This window comes from Neophocaena asiaeorientalis, unplaced genomic scaffold (assembly GCF_003031525.2).
Source record: "Neophocaena asiaeorientalis asiaeorientalis breed wild unplaced genomic scaffold, Neophocaena_asiaeorientalis_V1.1 scaffold601, whole genome shotgun sequence".
NCBI lineage: Eukaryota > Metazoa > Chordata > Mammalia > Artiodactyla > Phocoenidae > Neophocaena > Neophocaena asiaeorientalis.
Window position 1 is genome coordinate 3,856,341 of NW_020174793.1, and position 20,167 is coordinate 3,876,507.

A 20,167-nucleotide genomic window follows, 5' to 3' on the forward strand; every position below is an offset into this window, starting at 1 on the left:
AATTTATATTTGATATCATATTTTATAAATGATTGCAAGTGTGCTCCTAATATTAAGTATGAGAGTTGTACAAAATTTCTCTATACAGGCAAAATTTGGCCTAAGGTGACCTCACTCTTCTCAATGAGGATCTTGCTGCCAAAATCTACTCATATGAAGGAGTATATCAATGATGTTTTCTGTGGGCAACTAGCTTCTAAGACAAAAAGGAAGATTTGACTATGCATGCTGAATATATTTCTGAAACTTATAGTAAAATGAAAAAATAAATCCAGGGGTGTTAAAAAGTAATCTTACATTAACAATTCCCAACTACTAAACCTATGTTCAACCAGGGACATTCATAGACTTCTTGGGGATTTAAATTATACTGTGGCAGGACTGTTGCACTCTGATCCCCAGCCACTCCTTTATGGATCCTCTTGGAATCAGTGATGGGAAGTTGTGATCTGTGTTCCCAGAGGTTTCTGAAATGAGTCTGAATACTGCATTAATTAATTCTGAGATCACATGCTTTGCAAGACTGAAAGAAAATTCAATCCCCATTCTATTTCCCATCCACAATTATGTGAAAGAATATTCACATATAGACCATTGAGATACTTGCAATGACGTTCACTCAAAAAATTTAAGGGAGTCCAAAACATATTTTAAGCTCAAAGTTTAAAATAATGATTTCCTTTAATCAAAGTCTCAAGAAAAATATTAAAATCCAACTTTTAAATCTTTTAGAAACTTAATATTTAAAAGATGCTAAATCCCCACAAAATCAACATGTTTAAATCAAAATATCTTCTGATGAATTAAAAGATGAAGATACCAAAGACCAGTATCATTAAATTATTCTCCCCAAATTATTACTCTGCTTAGTTTCATCTGGATGGATTTTCAATGTCCACATAGATTTAAATTCCTACAGCAAGTAGAATTTGGACTCTCTCAAAGAAATAACTGTAGTTATTTTAGGTGCTTTCATTTGCCATAAGCTTTGAGTACTAAGGGTTAACAGGACAGAGGAATTATCATAGCACTGGCCTTACACATGTTTAGAATACAAACCAATTCATACTCTTAGAGCAGTTATCTGCTCAAGATTACATTACAGAACATATACTAATGTTTCCAAAGAGCCTAACAAAAATAAAATCATATGTGGAAAGCAGTTCAGATGAAGAAAATCTTGGTTTTAGCTTCATAAGACTGCTTGTCAATCTCTGCAGTTATCTTTATCTCTTACCTAATAAACTTAAACTTAGTTTGAAGATTCAATTTGGGGGTGTGATCTTCAGAATTGTTAAATCTGGGAGAGAGTTACAGGAGAGTTTATTGGACACATAGTTATTTTCTTGAAAATTATAAATATTTTTCAATGATGGCAGACCCAATAACCAGATATAATATAGGGGTTCCTTTTCTCTTGTTCCCCAGGATATTTAGAACCTCTTAATTTACATTTTCCTTTGAATCTCCATTCCTGACACCCTTATTCCTGCTTTAGGGTCTAGTGACAAAATACCTGTTCTTTATTGTGAATACATTCTTTCAGTTTTGGCTATAATTGTTACAGTGATATATATATATATACACATATATCTGCTTTAGTACCTATATGCTTTATATGCTTTCATACATATATGATTTAGTATAAATATATACATATATATATATATATTAGTGTATACTTTATTACATAATTAAGAAACTAAAAACAAACAAACAATGATTCACTGTTGAAGCAGCTACCCAAATACCACGCACTTTAGCTTCCTTAATTGAATAATCTGTTCCAGGAGAAAATGTCCCCATTGGCTCCACATTTAAACGATGCATGAACTTGATCTATCATTATTATTAGGTCCATGATCCATTTTGAATTAATTTTTATATATAGTGCAAAGTAAGACAATGTACCTCTTTTATCTTCATTCATATATTTAATTGTTTTATTCCCATTTGTTGAAAAGATTATCATTTCCCCACTGAATTGCCTTGAAACCTTTGTCAAATATCAGTTAACCATAACGGTGTCATCTATTTCCTGACACTTGATTCTGTTACTTTGAGCTATATATCTGTCTTTTCAACAATACCACACTGTAGTCCTGTAGCTAATCTTAAAATCATATAGATTGAGTTTTCCAACATTATTCTTATTTAAAAATACATTTGGGTACTCTACATCATTTGGATTTCCAAATACATTTTAGAATAAACTTATAAAAATCTACAAAAAATTTCTGCTGAAGTTTTTCTTCAGATTTTGTTAAATCTATCAAAATTTTAAAATTAAATGACATTGTAATAATATCAAGCTTTCTTGTCTATGAACAGTGTTTTTCCTTTATTTAGATAATCCCGTGTCTCCCTTAGCCATTCCTTGGGAAACTAGACCAAATGTTTCAATTGTTTGATGCTATTATGTAAAAACATAATTGATTTAATTAATCTTGTATTTTCTGACTCTACTAAATTCACTTGTTAGTTATGACAGAATTTTTGTATGTTGTTTCAACTTTATATGCAAACAGTTGTTATCACCTGCAAAACTTTTTTTGCACATTTTATTTTTGTTTTTTTATTTGTCTTGACTTCTTGCAATGGCTAGGAACTCTAGTACAATAACAAATAGGTGTGGCAAAAATGAGCATCCTTGCTTTTTTTCTGATGTTAGAAGGAACATATTTACAATTTCACAATCTAGTATGATGTGGGATATAGGATTTAAATAATTGCCCTTTATCAGGATGAAGGAGTTTTTTGCCCTTCCTAATTTGCTCAGTATTTGTCAAGAATAGGTTTTGAAATTTTTCAATAATTTAATTAATCTAAAGTCATGATCATATTTTTCTACTTTATTCTGTTAATATTATGAATTAAACTGACTTTTTTAACTGTAAAAATTAACCTTGTATTTGTGGGATAAACCCTTGTTGATTTTGATGTAGTAACATCATAATATATTTTTGATTTAGTTTTGCTATATGTTGATGAGAAGTTTCGTATTTAAGGTGGTGAGGGATTGTGGTCAGTAATGGCCTCAGTATTGCTCTGTCTTTCTCTCACACTCTCATTCTCTCTTTGTGTTGATATATTTTCCAGATGTTAAAAATAGAGTTAGTCTGACCTTTTAAACCTAGTTGTAAGTGATCACTTTTAACACTTTATGAAAAAAAATGGTGTAATATTATTTGCTCCTTGAATGTTTGACAGAATTCTTATCACTAAAGTATTATGGTCCAGCAGTTTCCTGTATGAGAAGATGTATTATAACAAATGTATTACAATAAATTCAATATTTCAAATAGATGGATCTATTTAAATTCAGGCATGGATTAGATGTTGGTTCAATGGGAAACATCTACCAGAATGAAGTTTTCAAAATGGAAAGGTGAAGATACATAGTATATGCTTTAGCAGAGAGTTTTTTTCTGAGTATCATATACTTTTAAGTCTTACAACAAATTTGGGACTTTTTTGTCAATTAATCCTTTAAATAATTTTTATGCCCTAATATCTTTCTTCCCTATCTCCTCTCCCTCTGGGACTCTATTTACACAAGTATTTAAGTCCTGGATATTTTTGCATAGGTCCCTGTGCTCTGTTAACTTTTTAAAGTCTTTTATCTCTCATTCTTCAAAATAATTTTTTTTTTATGTTTGCAAGTTTACTCACTTTTTCTGATATCATTTCCATATTCCTATTAATTCTAGCCAGTGAAATTTTTATTTCAGATATCGTATTTTTCTGTTTCAGAATTTCCACTTGGGTTCCTTTTTGAATTTTCTGTTTCCTAGTTAAGATTTTCTATTACTTTATTCATTAAAAGCATTTTTTAATACCACATTACACATATTTATAATAGCTGCTTTAAACTTCTTTCCTGATAACTGTAATATCTGGGTTATTTATCTTGAACTTGGTCTCCATTGTTGGTTTGTTATTTTTGTTTTCCTTGAAAATTGAATAGCATTTCCTTGTTCTTTATATGTTTAATAATTTTTGTTGTATCTCAAACTATATGTGTGTTATGTTTTGGAGGCTTTGGATTCTATTATATACCTCCAGTGAGTGTGGGTGTTTTTGTTTTATCAGGCAATTAGTCTGATTAGACTTAAACATTAGACTCAGTCATTGATGGATGGCAGCTCAAATCTCAGTTCTTTAGTTCTTTTAGTTTTATCTTTAAGCTGCATTTAGTCTACCCTCTTGATTTGTATGTAGTTTAATGGTCAGAGAATTGAGTAGTCTTTGGAATACCTGAATCTATATTTTCTGCAATTTCTCTTGGGAAGGCTTCCTTGTGGGGAGGACTTGAGTTACAATTCTTGATATTTAACCCTGATAAAAGCTGAAGCTTTTATCATGGGCTCTTTGCTGTCCACCAGTTGGCTTACCAATTGGCTTTTTAGTTTACACATATGCTACAACATAAAATCATCAAGAGCATAAGCTGTATTTATTTCTCCATCTTAAGCTCCTAGAAGAGTTGGTGTTACATATAGACAATATAAATTTTACTGTACTATAAAACCAACTGACAAAAGATTTTGAAAAATAAATATATACGTTGAACATGCCCAGGTTGAGAAGTGCCACAAGTCTATCCTGTGGTGTAAAGAAAATGACATATTTTGATGCCTCTCAAAAATTGAAAACTTTCCATAGTATGCTGCTAAAGTTACAAAATTTGTAGATAATTGTGAATCTTTTTTCTATTGAAGAACTACAAAGAAAAATATTTCTATAAATGATCATTTGACAACCAAAAGAAAGAAAAAAAAAAGAAAATTAAGTCTTCAACTGTGTAATTTATTTGATCATCACTCTTTAAGATGAACACATAAGAATATCTGATTATGATAAGGAGAATGACATTGGAAGTTTTGGGTGAAATATCTTGTAGACTCTAAGACAACATAAAGCATGTTATCTTAATATACTTTATATAAGTTGATGTCTTCAGTTGAGCTTACATAATTTTGATGAAGTCTACTTTGGAGTTTGTTGTGTAATCAACTCTGATAGATGCTAAAGTCTTATTTTTTTTATTTACTTGATTGTAACCTCACTGTAAAACCCCTATGCTTATTCAGCATTGCCTCCATGATGCTTAATATAAGGAAGGAGTAGAAGTATATTGTTTGGAAAACTGGTCCCCATACACATAGGGCAAAAGAGGCCAAAGAAAGAGGCAAAACACTGCAGATTGCTGGCAGTTTTAATCAGCAAGGGAATTTGACATGGCTTGTCTTTTGTGACTACAAGACAAGTAGATCTCCACACCTATGTATTGGCATCTTAAAGTTAATACAGAAACCTTAACTGGGTTCAGCTATGTATACCATCCAGATGGTCTCAACAACACCTTACCCTCCCAGGGCTATGTTCTTGGACAGCTCCCACTGTGGGAATGGTAGGAAGAATGTATATTTCAAAGACAGAGGATGGGGTGAGGATCCTCTGATTGCCTGGCTCAAGCTCAAGGGTCAACCGATTGTCATGGCCTCTCCATGATCCCCTCCAACACTCCACCTCTTATGACCAGCTCTTACAATCTTACATACCTCCCCTTCCACAATGTACCCTGAATGGTCAGCAAGGAGTTTTACTAGTATAGAAGTGGTTTGTTTTTGGCAGCTATCTGACTACATTGGAGGCAGATACCATAATAACAATATAGACATGTGCAAAATAAAACACAGATTAAGATAATGACTCCTCAAATAAATAACAGCGTTTTCCACCAAGAGTTCTAAGATCTGAGCCATTGATTGATTAAGTCCCCTAGACTCAGGGCCAGATCATTCAGGGCATTAATTTGTGTCCTCATGTGAATTAATAAAGATGATGCATTAGCAATCTCATCAGGTGAGAATACGCAACATTCTGTTTGGATAATGGCACAAGTACCTCCTTTTAAAGCAGTAGTAAATCCAAGGCCATCATATTTTGGAGCACAGCTTTTCACTTTAGGAATATTTTAGTGTTCAATAAAGATGGGCTTTATTGGCTATCATTTAAGGCTTGTTGTGTGAATTTCGTAGGAGTTTCTATGTGTGCCATTATGTCATCCAGGCCAGTGGAGGGGACAAAGACAGTGGCCAAATGATTGTTCCAGTGGAAAATAGAACCTTTCTATCTACCTTAAGCAGAGGGAGGTTGGCAGCTTAAGGAACTTGTCCTGGTTGTGCACACCATACGTGTTGGCCAGGGGTAGGCAGCCCTGTCAGGTTGAAGAGATGGACTGGGGGCAGGATATGCCAGACCAGGAACCCCTCCTTCTCCTCTATTTCAATGGTGCATGCTCCATTCCAAACATAATGCATTTCAAAATGCTTGCAACAAGAAAATGGGATCCCAGGGGAGACTGAGTAATTCCCCTTCACCCAGGCATGAAAAGTGTATCACGCATCGCTGTGGGATGTTTCATTGCAAATTGGAGGAGATAATCCCTCTCCCAGGTATAATGGGGCTCATTGTTCTCAGTGCATGGTACTTTGATCCATGATGAGAGTTGAGGCAATGGCTTTTTCCCACAAATTCCATACCTTCAGGGCACTGGGTGTCTCAGCAGGTGTCCCCAGTCTGACATATGGGGCATCAAGCTCTACTCTTTGATCATGCAGATGTACTAAAGCCTGGAACAGTATTTCAGTATACCCAGTTAAGGAGGTTTTACCAGTTAGTAGTTTAATCTGCTATTTTAATATTCCTTGTTTTCTTTCCACTAATTCTGCTGCTTGCAGGTTATATGGGAGATGAAACCCCCATTCAAGGTCATGTTCTTTTGCCCAGTCTTGCACATCATGGCCTTTGAAATGTGACCCCCAATTACTGTCTATTCATTGAGTATATCTGTATATGGTACTCAGTTTCTCTAATCCCCTAATGGTGGCAGCCTGGTTTGCATGGCAATGGGAAAATTTGGGTTAGGCCAGACACAGTGTCCAAACAAAACAAGGCATATTTAGACTCCTCACTCAGAAGGAAGGGGCCAATACTATCAGTCTGCAATCCCTCACTGGTTGGGAACTCCAGTGGATAGCCCCACACTCCTTTGGCAGTTGCCTCAGGCATTGTTTAGAACACACAGGACATGCTGCTGTTGCTGCATTAACTGAGTCACTGTATTTTAAGGGCAAATCTGGCATCCTTGACAAAACACAATCCCACCCAGTGCTCATATCTAACCTAAGGCATCAGCTTCTTGATTGACAGGGGATGTCACTGCCTTATGAGCCGGGATGTGGAAAACAGAAATGGCTGTTTCAGTCTCTTATAGGTGGACCCAATGTCTTTCCATATATGCTGACCCACAAGGACTTATTTATGATCATCTACACCTTGGCTTTCCATCATCCAAACCATAGGGTTAATCCCTTTAAAACAGTCCAACTGTCACTTCAAAGGGTTAAACACCAGGGCTTATGTGTGATCACCAGCCAAACTGCTCTGAGTGCAGCCCACTGAAGGCTGCAGTTTGTTCCTGTTTCTAGGCATCTGTATACCAGGCATCAGTGGGAATTTCCCCTACTCTCTCCATAAATGTCACAGGGGTTACTGCAGGAATAAGGGTGGGGATACTTAGAGGATCTACATACCCCCTTGATAGGAAGGAAAGTTCTTACCACGATAAGATATTCATTTTTGAAAAACTCTATCTGAAAGAGTGTAGAAGCTGTTGCTCTATGAGTGTATATTGGGTTTCTGCACTTTTTCAGAGCTGGGACCAAAATCCTAGAGGTAATCTCTCTTTCTGTTGTCTCTGCCACAGTGCCCAGTTCATAGCTTCAAGAGTTACAAATACATCTAACTCAAATGGTAGCCTGCTTGAGAGATGCCCAGAGCTTTAATCAGCTTGCCTGGTATTTTTTTCCTTCTCAAAGTGGCATGCTACTATGATCCCCAGTCCCATATGTGCCTCTTCTTCACTAGGCAGTATAAGAGACAGAGGCAGCATGCCAGGTAGAAAATAAAATCCCCAACATATCTAAAAAATCTTGTACCTTTTCCATATTTTTAGGGGTTGGATAGGCTTACACCTTGTCAATCATAGCTACTGGGGGAACATGTGTCTTATGCAACCTACAACTCCCCAAAACTTTAAGGTGGTGCCTGTGCCTTAAATTTTCTGCAGGTTCACTGTCCATCCTCTGCCTCGCAGATGTTCCAGCAAAACCTGCAGTGTGTCCTAAAGCAGAAGCAAGTATTCACATGTTAACATTACATTATCAATATAATGTGTACATTTTACTGATGTGGGGAATGAGGAATGAACCAGATCTAGGCCTACCATCCCATGACATATTCTGGGGCTCTGCAGATAGCCTTGGGGATGTACTTGAAAGGTCCATTGTAGCCTCTCCCACCTGAAGACAAACTGATTTTAGTTACCAGAAACCTGTACTTATTACAGTTTTTCCATGAATCTCCTTGAAGATGAAACACTTTTGCAGGAATGCTTTTGCAAAACCATCAAAGTAAAACAAAAACTGTTCATAATTGACAAAAGACTTAAAAATGGTCATGGCTAAACATCTCATGCGAGTTCATTATAATGTAAGTGACAAGGAAATTTGGTTATTTCTGTGAAATGCATTTTAAAATTATAACTGACAACATTATACCAGGACATATCACATTTTTAAGAATTTCATATAAATATACCCTAAATATATAAAAAATTAGCATCACTTCTTATTTGACAATGCTTCCCATATAATTTAAAATATCAAATAAGCCTAATTAGTTTAATATCTCTCATTTACAGCAGAGAGAACACATATTTTGAGATATTCCACAGACCCTCTAAAAAATCCCAATATTATTTTTAGGTCAATAAGACTTCATTTAGAATTAGATTTTTGGAAAGTTTTTTAAAAATATCAAAATGTTTAAAATACTTGATTAAATAGAATAATAGATCACTGTGAAAAAATACTTAGTTTTCCATTTAACTAACATGACAATTAGCCTTCAAAGACAAATACAGAATATTAAATAATTGTAAAAAAAGCTTAGCTCTTTTGAATACTCAGTTTCCTTAAGTAAAATCTAATAAAGAAAATGTAAAGCACAGAAAATTATTTTGATAGAACACAGAATCTTTGCTATCTAGGAAGATAACTTAAAAGGTAAAGAAAAACCTTCACAATCCCATCAAGAACAGACCAATAATTCAAGAAAATGTTGTCCTTTTTAGCAGATAAAAGAAGACTGCTTTAGTATTACAGAAGTGCACTATTGATATCAAAGCTTATTTTTCTTTAAGCCAATTAAATACAGGTCTTTTACAAATCATATTGTTAATACTCTCCAGAGGCAGAAAAACATCACATATATATAACACCTATCCATAAACATACACAAACATACAAACAGAGATACCCCATAGCTTTCATTCCAAAACTTTCACCATGAATCAGACAGAACAATACAAAACTCACTAGTTTTAAAATAATAGTCCAATCCAACTTTTATCTCTAACAAACAGAGCAAATTAAGTTTACCCAGTCAGATGGCTAAAAGCTATTTACTAATATTTGTGAAGAAGATTTTAAAGTTGGTATTTGCCCTAGACAAGTAATCTTAAGGAGGCTGTGACCTCGATTTTGGGTAAGGAAGCTTCTATAGCAGTCTGCATTTTAAAAAGTCTCCTCCCACTTTTTTTCTTCTTTTTTTATTTCTTTTAGTCTCAGGCAATTGTGAGCAGAGCTTTAGTTAACTCCTGGGATGTTTATATACCAAAGATGTTAACATCTACAATTTCAAGAGAAAGGATACAAGTTTTTATCCAAAGAACTTTGGAGTATATTTCTCTAGTATCAGAAGTTTAAGGTTAATTACTATTTAAATTTTTCCTTTGTATTAGGGGTCAGACAGTATGGGACACCTCATCCATTTCAGTGTCAATTACTACAACATCCATCCCTTAACACTCCTCACTTTTCCAGGGATTCTCTCCTTAGCATACTAATCAGGCTTTGTCACAAGCATTCAGTTCTTAATCCACAGAAGCTTGTACTCTCCTAGATTTGCAAAAACAGCATGCTAAGTTTTCCAATTTGTTGTTCTGCTCTCCTACCTTGACTGCTAGCCCCAAAGCTAGCAAAATAGTGAAAGTCTGCACATTCTCTTCTAATCTCAGCTCTTCCTCCAACTTTCTTACTTGAGTTTCAGCCTCTAGCTGGGTATCAGTGGCCAGCAGAACTGCCTACAGTAGAGACCATCCCACTGTGGCAGGTATTTGCTTCCCTTCTTTGCAATAGTGATCTATGTACAGTTCCTCAAACAACCACATCAAAACAGCCATGCTTTTCCAGTGTCTCTGTATTCACAAGACATTACACAATCCTTGATATAAGGGTCACCCCTCCCTCTGCCAAATAGATAGAGGTCAATGGTCAACTGGAGATTTCCCCCACAGATGCCTTCTTCCTGAGTTCCAGTTCTTCGGTCTCCTGGCTCACTCGTCAATTCTTGGTTCACAAGCTTGTTCCTGTACACAAAGGGCAAGGGAAGATTGAAAAAAGAGGCAGACCACTGCAGATTGATAGGTGGCAGCTTTAATCAGCAAGGAAACTTACAAGACTTGTATTGGCTGGCCACAAGATGACTAGATCACCGCACCCACCTGCCAGAATCTTAAAGTTTATATAGAGATGTTAACTGGGTTTACTCATGTATACCATCCAGATGGTCTGAACAACACCTTACTCTGAAGGCTATGTCTTTGGAACAGAATGTGGGAATGGTGGGTACAATATACATTCCAAGGACAGAGAAATGAGTGAGGAGCCTCTGATTGCCCAGATCCAGCTGAAGGGTCAATCAGAAGTTATACCCTCTCAATAACCTCTTCAAAAAATGTATAGAAATTAATACAGAAAAGAAAGAAAAGGAACTAATAAAGAAACTGAGTTCTTTAAGTGCCTAAAAGGAACATATTTTCCCTTAACATGGAAGTACAATTGCATTGTGAGGTAAGTATTTTTAAAAAGTCTTAAATTAGAAAAACAAAAGTACATTAAACATGAACACAATAACTATCATAATTCATGTAAAAATGTTTTTAAAAATTAAACAATTTAGACTTGGTTTTACACATTTAAAATCCAATACTGAGGCCAAGATATTTTGTGCTTGAAATCCTCAAGTGATTTCTTTATAGAAAAAAATGATTGAACAAATCTTTATTAACATTTAACACTACTCTATGTAGTTATTCCTCATAGATGCCTTTCTTAAGTCTTCCACAGTTCACTGGAATTCCTAGCACATTTAACTATCTCCAGAAGCTTTCAAGAAGAATGTGATATTTTGAATATTTAGGATAAACTGAAAAAATGAAAAAGATTTAGTTTCTGTGTTACATTGCTGAGATATAACCTGCTAAATCTTCACACACATCTATTTAAATCTATTGTGCTATCTAAAAGGTTGATTATGTTTCCTCTAGTTCCGGTAGGATAATCCCTAATTACTTATGATCAGGCATGCCTACAGAGGTAATATATCATGGCCTGAGGTTATTCATCTAGTTTGTGCCTGGTATTTACCTTCTGCACTCTTAGTTTTCTCTATTCATATCTAATACTAGGTAAGGAAAATAGCATATTTCTTTACATATTTATAAAAACTGCTGAAATAAGGAATACAATCAGGGTTGCTTATGGATGTTGACTTTCCCTACCCTTACTAACAATTCTCCAATAATAGTTGTGCAAGAAGTTCTCATAAAATATTTTGGTGTAGATTTTTACTCTTCTCACCTTTTGGTGACCTCAGTTGAATAATTACAGCATATGGTCCCAGTGAGTATGACTAGTGAGTATTAAATTTAACTGTCTTAAAACATGCCAAAAGCAAGTATAACAAGAACTTTCCTCAATGTTCTCTAATGAACAAAATGATAATTTACCAGATGTTTCAAGTTTGCAATAATTAAAACCATAAAATCTTTCCAATAGAATTGAGCAAGAATATAGAAAATCATATTTTATATACTTGAGCTATAATTTCAAATTAATTTATCAGACTCTTTGTTAAAAACATATAAAATTACATAATGCTGATTTTGATTCTTAACTCAAAGTATTAAAATTTATAATCCATAGCATTCACACTGTTATAGCAATAAGGGCCCTCAGAAGTCAAAAAGGGGAGACTTTTAGAAGTTTAGAAGAGAATAGCTCTTCTTAATAAATTGTGTAATGGTTTAAGAACCACAATCTCAAAAGGTTATGGAAAAGACTATTAGAATGTTAAATGTGTCATTAACACATGTTTAGCATTCACTTAATAGATGTACCATTTGCAATAATAATAATAGTAGTTATAATTATAATACTGAGTTAATTTAATTAACCCATATATCTTATGTATCTTTCAAAATTTAATATATTTTAAAATGAATCTTCTAGGGAGTACCAGTGGAGATTATAAGTTAGGAGGAAAAAACAATCTCTTAAATATGTCTGGGTTACTACTGCATTGTTTGTGTTCATTATGCATCTCAAAATTATATCTATTTCATCCTGAAGTGAATAATAATTGTTATTGAGAATTATTACCAGTTATAGAGATAAATGCCAAAATTAAATTTGTGATAATATCTAAAATAATATATTTTACTTTTACTATAAACACTGTGAATATTAAAATAATTGAATTTTATTTAATTATATACAAATTAAAAATGGAAGAAAAGAGTGATGATAAAATATTAAAACATAAAACCTGGACTTAAAACAGCATATCAGAGCACAATGAAACTATTAGACTATATATTTAAAGTGGATAAAACATGAAAAATTTGAATGACAGTAAAATGGAAGAAAGAAGTATTTAAAGCAAAATGGATGCCTTGAAAGCTTACACATTTTTAAGGAGCGTTCTGTAAATTTGGCACTGATATTTTCCCCTTATTCTTTACTTATATTCCATTATAATTACAAAATATTATTTTTTTCTTATGAAAAAAATTTTTAGAACCCTCAGAATAGCACATTTCCAATTGTGTATTTGGGAAAGCAAGCAAGTGAAAGAAACAAAAAAAGGTTGGACCCAGAGATTTATGCTGGATTAGAAAGGAAATACTTTTCATTTTTCCCAAGATTTTTCTTTCCTTGGTGATGATCCAGTGTCAAATTGGGTAAAAGTGGAAGAATGGGTTAGCAGTGTCTTTTTGTGGAACTTTCAGGCTTAGTTCATCTTAGAGTCCTTTTCAGATTTGTGCATCTCGGGCCAGTGTGGTTCTAATTAAACATCTAGGAAAAAAAACAAGGGAAAGAAAATGCCATTGAATAGTATTTTTAGATCAAAAAAATAAAGAGAAACTTGAGAATAAAATTACCATAGGGCCCAATGGAGTCTAATAGAGAAAAAATTACTTAAAATGTTATTTTTGTACTTAATTCCAGGAGAGAGTTATACTATTTACAGCTATGTACTAGTTAATTGATTTCCAATTATAACATCTGTCTAATAGACTTTAGTTACTTTATTAGAAGAATAGAAAAATTTTAAACCTATTATTTCAAAAAAGTCCACCTCATTCAATTTAGAGCACACCATTTTTCAAAATTCTGTAGATTGCATTTATAGGAATATTTTCAATCTAGTTGCCTAATGTCTTTTATATGCAGATTATCACATTCTTCTAGTGAGTTTTTGATATTTCAGTAGTTTTTGGTAAGTAATAAATTAGAATTAAACTTTGGGTAAAGTCATAATCTACCTTTATCTCTAACGTAATAAAATTATCCATTAACCCAAAATAAATGCTGCATAAAATAACATTTCCACTTAAAAATAATTTTGAAAATCTTCATTATTTTACCATATGTATTTTCTCTGATCTAAATAGTTTAAAATTTTTTCTAAAATGTGATTTTTTATTTTGAAAAGGATTATCAAATTTCTACACTTTACCTGACATTCCATCTACATGTACACAAAAGTTCAAGCAAAACTTTTTAAGGTAATAACCTAATCATCTTATGAAATTCATGTTTACCAATTCATCACTTGCTTTCAGAGTGACTCAGAGAATGCTCACCCAATCTCAGGAACCACTGTCCTAAAACTTGGAATGCTTTTGACTATGGACCATAAAACTTTCATATATATATATATATATATATATATATATATATATATGAAAGTTAAAAAAATATATATATATATATTCATGCATTGATTCACTAATTTATTTATTCAAGTAGTAGATATTCATTGAAAGGTTAATATATCCCATGGAATGTGATAGATGCTGAATTTACTGTAGTGGACAACACACTCAGTATCACTAACTGAAGAGAACCGATATTCATAACAGGGGTGTTATGGGTTGAATTGTGTTATTCTAAAATTCATATGTTAGATTCCTAACCCCCAGGATCTCAGAATGTGACTGTATACAGAGATTAGGTCTTTAAAGAGGTAATTAAATTAAAATGAGGTCATTAGGATGAGTCTTAATTCAATATGACTGGTATCCTACTCAGAAGAGGAAATCTGAACACAGACAGGCACAGCGAGAAGATCAAGTAAAGGCAGAGGATGAGGGCAGCCATCTACAAACCAAAGAGAGAAGCCTCAAAAGAAATGAAACCTGCCAACACATTGCTCTCAGACTTCTAATATTTAGAACTGTAAGAAAATTAATTACTGCTTTGTAAGCCACCAAATCTGTGGTACTTTGTTATGACAGTCTGAGCAATCTACTACAAAGAGTAACAGATAATATGTAGGAGATAACCTTGGAATGTCATACTTGTTATGATATGTAAAACACAAGATACCATAAATTAACCAAAAAGTGATACTTAACTAGGACTCAGAGCCAGCTTCATGAAAATGCAATCTGTACAGTCAAACAAAGCCCTGCGTTTAGTTTAATGCTTTGCTGTTCTTGACCTGAAATAGACTGCTAGATATTTCTGTAGCAAAGATGGGTTTATTTGGGATCAGCAGAGAACTGCAATTCAGGGCCTGCAACCATAATGAGCACTGTTCAAGTCCCCACATGGCAAGGGAAGGAGAACACTTCTATAGAAAGGAAAAGGAAACTGATAGGGCTATAGTAAACAAAGACTCCATAGCTTTTTATTGACTGAATCCTTGCTAGGAAAGAAGAGGAGTCTTTATTCTTCCTGTTGGGCTGTGTTATAACCTCAGGGAGTGAGAGCTCCCCATTCTGGTCTCCCAACTTTACTCAAATAAGGTTTGTGTTTATTAATTTTTTTACACTGTCATTGTCTTCAAGTTTTAATGATTTTTGACCAAAAGTCACTATGTTTTCATTTTGCACTACATAATTTGGGCTACACAAATTATGTTGCTAGTCCCATCTAGATTTGTAGGTTTATAAGAGACTTCTTGTAGGAAGTAAGAGGATAAGTAGGATTGAATCAATGTGCTCAGCATATTTGTTACACATGAGTCCTTGACTAAACTGAAACAAGTACGAATTGTACATGTTTGTGTATGTGTGCGTATGTGTTGGAGGGAGAAGGGAAGACAGCATTAAATTAATTATTACATGTACAGTAATTTAAATGCAGTTACTAACAGTCCTAAGTGTAGTGCCAACAAAACTGTTTTTGAGAATCATGTTTTCCTCTAAATCTAAGATCAGATGTATAGAACTAAAACTAGGGTGTAATTAACTATTGTCCAGCAATTTTCGGTAATGCAAAGTTTATTAGGCTATTGTTAACAAAAATTAAATGACCTAACACATTAACACATGTAAGGTAGAGTGTATATAATAGTCTCAATAATCTTTATTTACTCTCCCTTTTATTTAGTTATTTTCATAATTTTGAAATTTTTATTATACTATCCAATTCTAGCTTCTTACTGGAAAGAAATATATTTAGAGCATGAAGAATACTAAAAGAATGCTTAACCTACTTTCTCAGTTTTTAGGGTTGGTCAATTCGGATTTCCTACATCTCAGTAATAGGACTTTTAGAAAGAGACAATTGAGAAAAGGGATGTAAAACAAGTATAAAAGAAATAATACATTTTCCCAAAATGTGATTCTTTAGATTGCAAGAATATATTAATGTTCACATCAAAATTCTGGAATATCTTTTTGAAATTTTAGAATAAAATTAATGAAAAATATTGAAATATGACAGAAAAAAGAGATATGGAGAATAATTTTACCATAAAGGCATGAAATCAGAGATCTGAATGGTGGGTGTCAAAAGAGGTAGGAGGTGTATGCATTATTATTCCAAAAATATATTTCTGGAAGCAGAACTCTCAGATCTCTGCTGCCATGGGCTTACAATATACAATTGTGTTATACATTCCTGCATTCTAGATTATTCCCCTTCTTTGTGATTTTATAACACTTATCACACTATATTTAAATTGATGCTAACTTGCCTCAGTTTATTGCTAGATTGAGAACTCCTTAAGGGTAAGAGTCATATCTTTCATTTCTCTTTCCTAAGTACTTAGTTCAGTGTCTGGCAAATAATAACTGAGAAATATATATATAAATTGAATGAGTGAAAACCTAAGGGGCATCATCATGGTTCTATGGCATTATAATTCAAAGATAGCAATCCTTTTGCTAAGAAAGAACATGATAGATGATTTACAGAACCATATTTTTTTAAATTAATTTTTTATTGGAGTATAGTTGATTTACAGTGTTGTGTTAGTTTCTGCTGTACAGCAAAGTGAGTTAGTTATACATACATATATATTCACTCTTTTAGGGAATCTGATAAGAACCTACTGAATAGCACAGGCAACTCTGTCCAATACTCTGTAATGACCTATATGGGAATGGAATCTAAAAAACGGAACTATACATAATTTTTGGCTGTGTTGGGTCTTCGTTTCTGTTCGAGGGCTTTCTTCAGTTGCAGACAGCGGGGGCCACTTCATCACTGTGTGCGGGCCTCTCACTGTTGCGGCCTCTCCCGTTGCAGAGCACAGGCTCCAGACCCACAGGTTCAGTAGTTGTTGCTCACGGGCTTAGTTGCTCCGCGGCATGTGGAATTATCCCAGACCAGGGGTTGAACCTGTGTCCCCTGCATTGGCAGGCAGATTCTTTTTGCTTGGGTGTTTGATTTTGCGGTACGCGGGCCTCTCACTGTTGCGGCCTCTCCCGTTGCAGAGCACAGGCTCCAGATGGGCAGGCCCGGCGGCCATGGCTCACGGGACCAGCCGCTCTGCAGCATGTGGGATCCTCCCGGACCGGGGCACGAACCCGCGTCCCCTTTATCGGCAGGCGTAATCTCAACCACTGCGCCACCAGGGAAACACTGGCCGGCAGATTCTTAACCAGTGCGCCACCAGGGAAGCCCCAGAACCATACATTTTTAAAGAAAAATTCATATTCAAAATAAAAATTTCAAACAAAATGTGATTTTCAAGTGCATATTTTAGAAGACACTCAGTAACTACTAGATAAGTATAATTTGAAGCATGTCAGAAAGGGGAGAAGTTTAAAAAATCACAATTAACCAGATATGCTTTGAACAAAATGATTCTTCATACAAACCATATGATTAGTATCTGTGTATATTAAGTAGATACATGAATGCTTCATGCTGTTTATTAAATTGCTTTGTCAAATTAGTATATTGTTCTTTTCTAAAATAAATTTATAAAACTTGGTTTAGGAAAATATGTAAAATAACTTCAAAGATGTGTTACTTAGAGAAAAAAGTATGAGACTGACTAAATTCAAATGAATTTCAAAACCTAACTGAAATGAATAATTACCTTGGAAAACAGAGTTCATAAAATTTAATTACAGTAGAGATGTAAGCGTTTTAGAAATAGAGGTTAGAACACACACACACACACACAAACAGACACACACAGATTATTATAGAGATAATGAGATAATGCAAGACAATTTCCAATTCCTGAAAGATACAGGTCTCTAGACTGAAATGACTTACTCTGTGCCCAGCACAATGGATTTAATAAATCCCACGCTAAGCTGCCACTGAAGGTGATGCAATTTTTGGTGAAGATATGCAGATAGATATAGCATCAATTTATATATACATACCATGGTATGATCGTGCATTGAATAAAAGAGGGAAGAATATTTTGCCATGGAAAACAGATTAAGCAAAATTAAGGATCTATGGATTTTTAAGTCTGTATCAGGACCATGTAGCAGGTGGCAGGGAGAAAAATCTGTATTCCTATTGAAATGCTAAATTTGAATTGAGAGGTTGTAGCAAAGAAAGCATTATATGGATTATTTCAATTAGGAGGAAGAGTAGGTACCAGTGGCATTTTGAGGGGGCTCACACTGATTCAGGAGAGCTTACTGTTCACTGACATCAGCTTGGGACTTGGCCATAATGGGAGTACTTTCAAGATAGAAATTGGCCAAAGCAAGACTCTTTTTTATTTACTTATTTTTTTCCAGAGAACATTTTCCAGCACACCACTGATTAACAATTTGTCATGGGTTTACAAATACACAAGCATTTCTTCAAGAACAATGGTGAAGTATATTGTACGTGGTTAAGACTGAAAACTATGTTTTCCAGAGTCTTCTTTCCTGAATGGTTCTAGAGTTAGTTGACCCAAAGAGGAACTTGCACAAGTTTTGGAAGGCAGACGCGAAGCACACAGACTTAACTTTTGAAGGCCCCTATGTTGCCCCTATTCTTCACCACTTCAGATCCAGCTTAGCTTCCTGACTATAGGCTATGCTGACAGGAATGATCTCAGATCCACAGACATGATAGCTACAAAGGGACAAGAGCTTACTATACACAGTTCCATTTTGGCACTAGATGTGCATGGCCTCTTTGATATTTCTATGCTTTTCACCTTGTCCCCTTGCACTATTGCTGCAGATGAATGGGCTAATGGCTCTTTTTGTGATCCTCCAACTCTCTTATCCAGAATCTTACCTCTCCAGCTCTGCCCACATTTGCATAAGGTCTCTTACCTGTAGTAAATATTGTCAATCATAATAGGCTAGTAGCTATGCTACCCAGACTGAACTGTGAGTGATACCGAGAGGGAGTCATTTCTCAAAACACTGTCAAGAAACAAGGATGTTAAATCACTTTCAGCTCCTAAAATGTATGGGATTTGAAAAGAACAACTTTGCAGCAGTGACTGCTGTAAATAGGCATAGAAAGACTGATTAATTGTGGTAGTCATGAAAAAGAGTACACTTTTTCTTTCAAGTGATGTAGTCCCAATGTTTTAATTAGCAATAAGGGAGCTTGCTAGAGGCCCCAGCTATTCTAGGTCAGCTGTGATATGGTAGCCATCAGGACATATGCTCCTTCAGGATACATGAGGTAGTATGAAGGTCAATGAACAGCGTTGCTCACTCAGGCTGCACTTGAGTGAATCACATTGGTTTGAAATATCCGTTATTGGTGTGGAATGAAGGAATGGCAGCATATGTGTCATATATTAAATAATACAATGTGTCGTACATTATCTGAACTTGATGTAGGTCTCAACAGAACTTAAACTTGCCTAATCATAAGAATCACTGGGGAAAATCATTAAACTATCTATCGTGATTCTACTTTAATCCTACTGAATCAGAATCTCCAAAGAATGAGACTAGAAATCTATATATCAGGTAAGTTTTAAAAGCAATTAACAATACAAAGTTTTAAACATTTAGGAGCATGGATGATAAAGGATTTTGTATATGTGAAAGATTAGTGTGATAATAATGAGAGGCATATATTAACCATGTAAGAAACTAGAGACAGAGATAGAGGCTGTTTCTGCATTATTTAAGAAAATATTTAATGATTATTTGAAATAGAGAGACATTAGTTATGGAGATGGATCAAAACAAATAGAAGATAAATAAATAGAATCATCAAGATATAATGATAAAGTTTAAATCACAACATTTGCAAAGGGATCTTTATAGAGAGAAATACTTATTTTCTGTGGAGTTTCCTGAGAAAGGTATAGTTACGTATAAAATCTGGACATTTCTGAATGCCTTTTGATGTTCTTAAGTGATAATTGGTAAAGTTTGATTACTTATGAACTCGGATTAGCCTATTTCTTACCTGCAAATATCTAGACACTTGTGTGATGTAAAAAACAACTTAACAGGGAGAGATTCCATTTGTAAATTCGTTGTGACCACATCAATTCACTGTATTTTATTGTCTTTTACTTCCAT

The 20,167-nt window shown here is 34.3% G+C and overlaps 1 pseudogene; it reads right to left on the reverse strand.

The window, feature by feature from the left end:
- LOC112409958 (uncharacterized) overlaps positions 1-18,349 on the reverse strand; it is a 178,075-nt pseudogene extending 159,726 nt beyond the window's left edge.
- Positions 18,350-20,167: the final 1,818 nt, after the last annotated feature.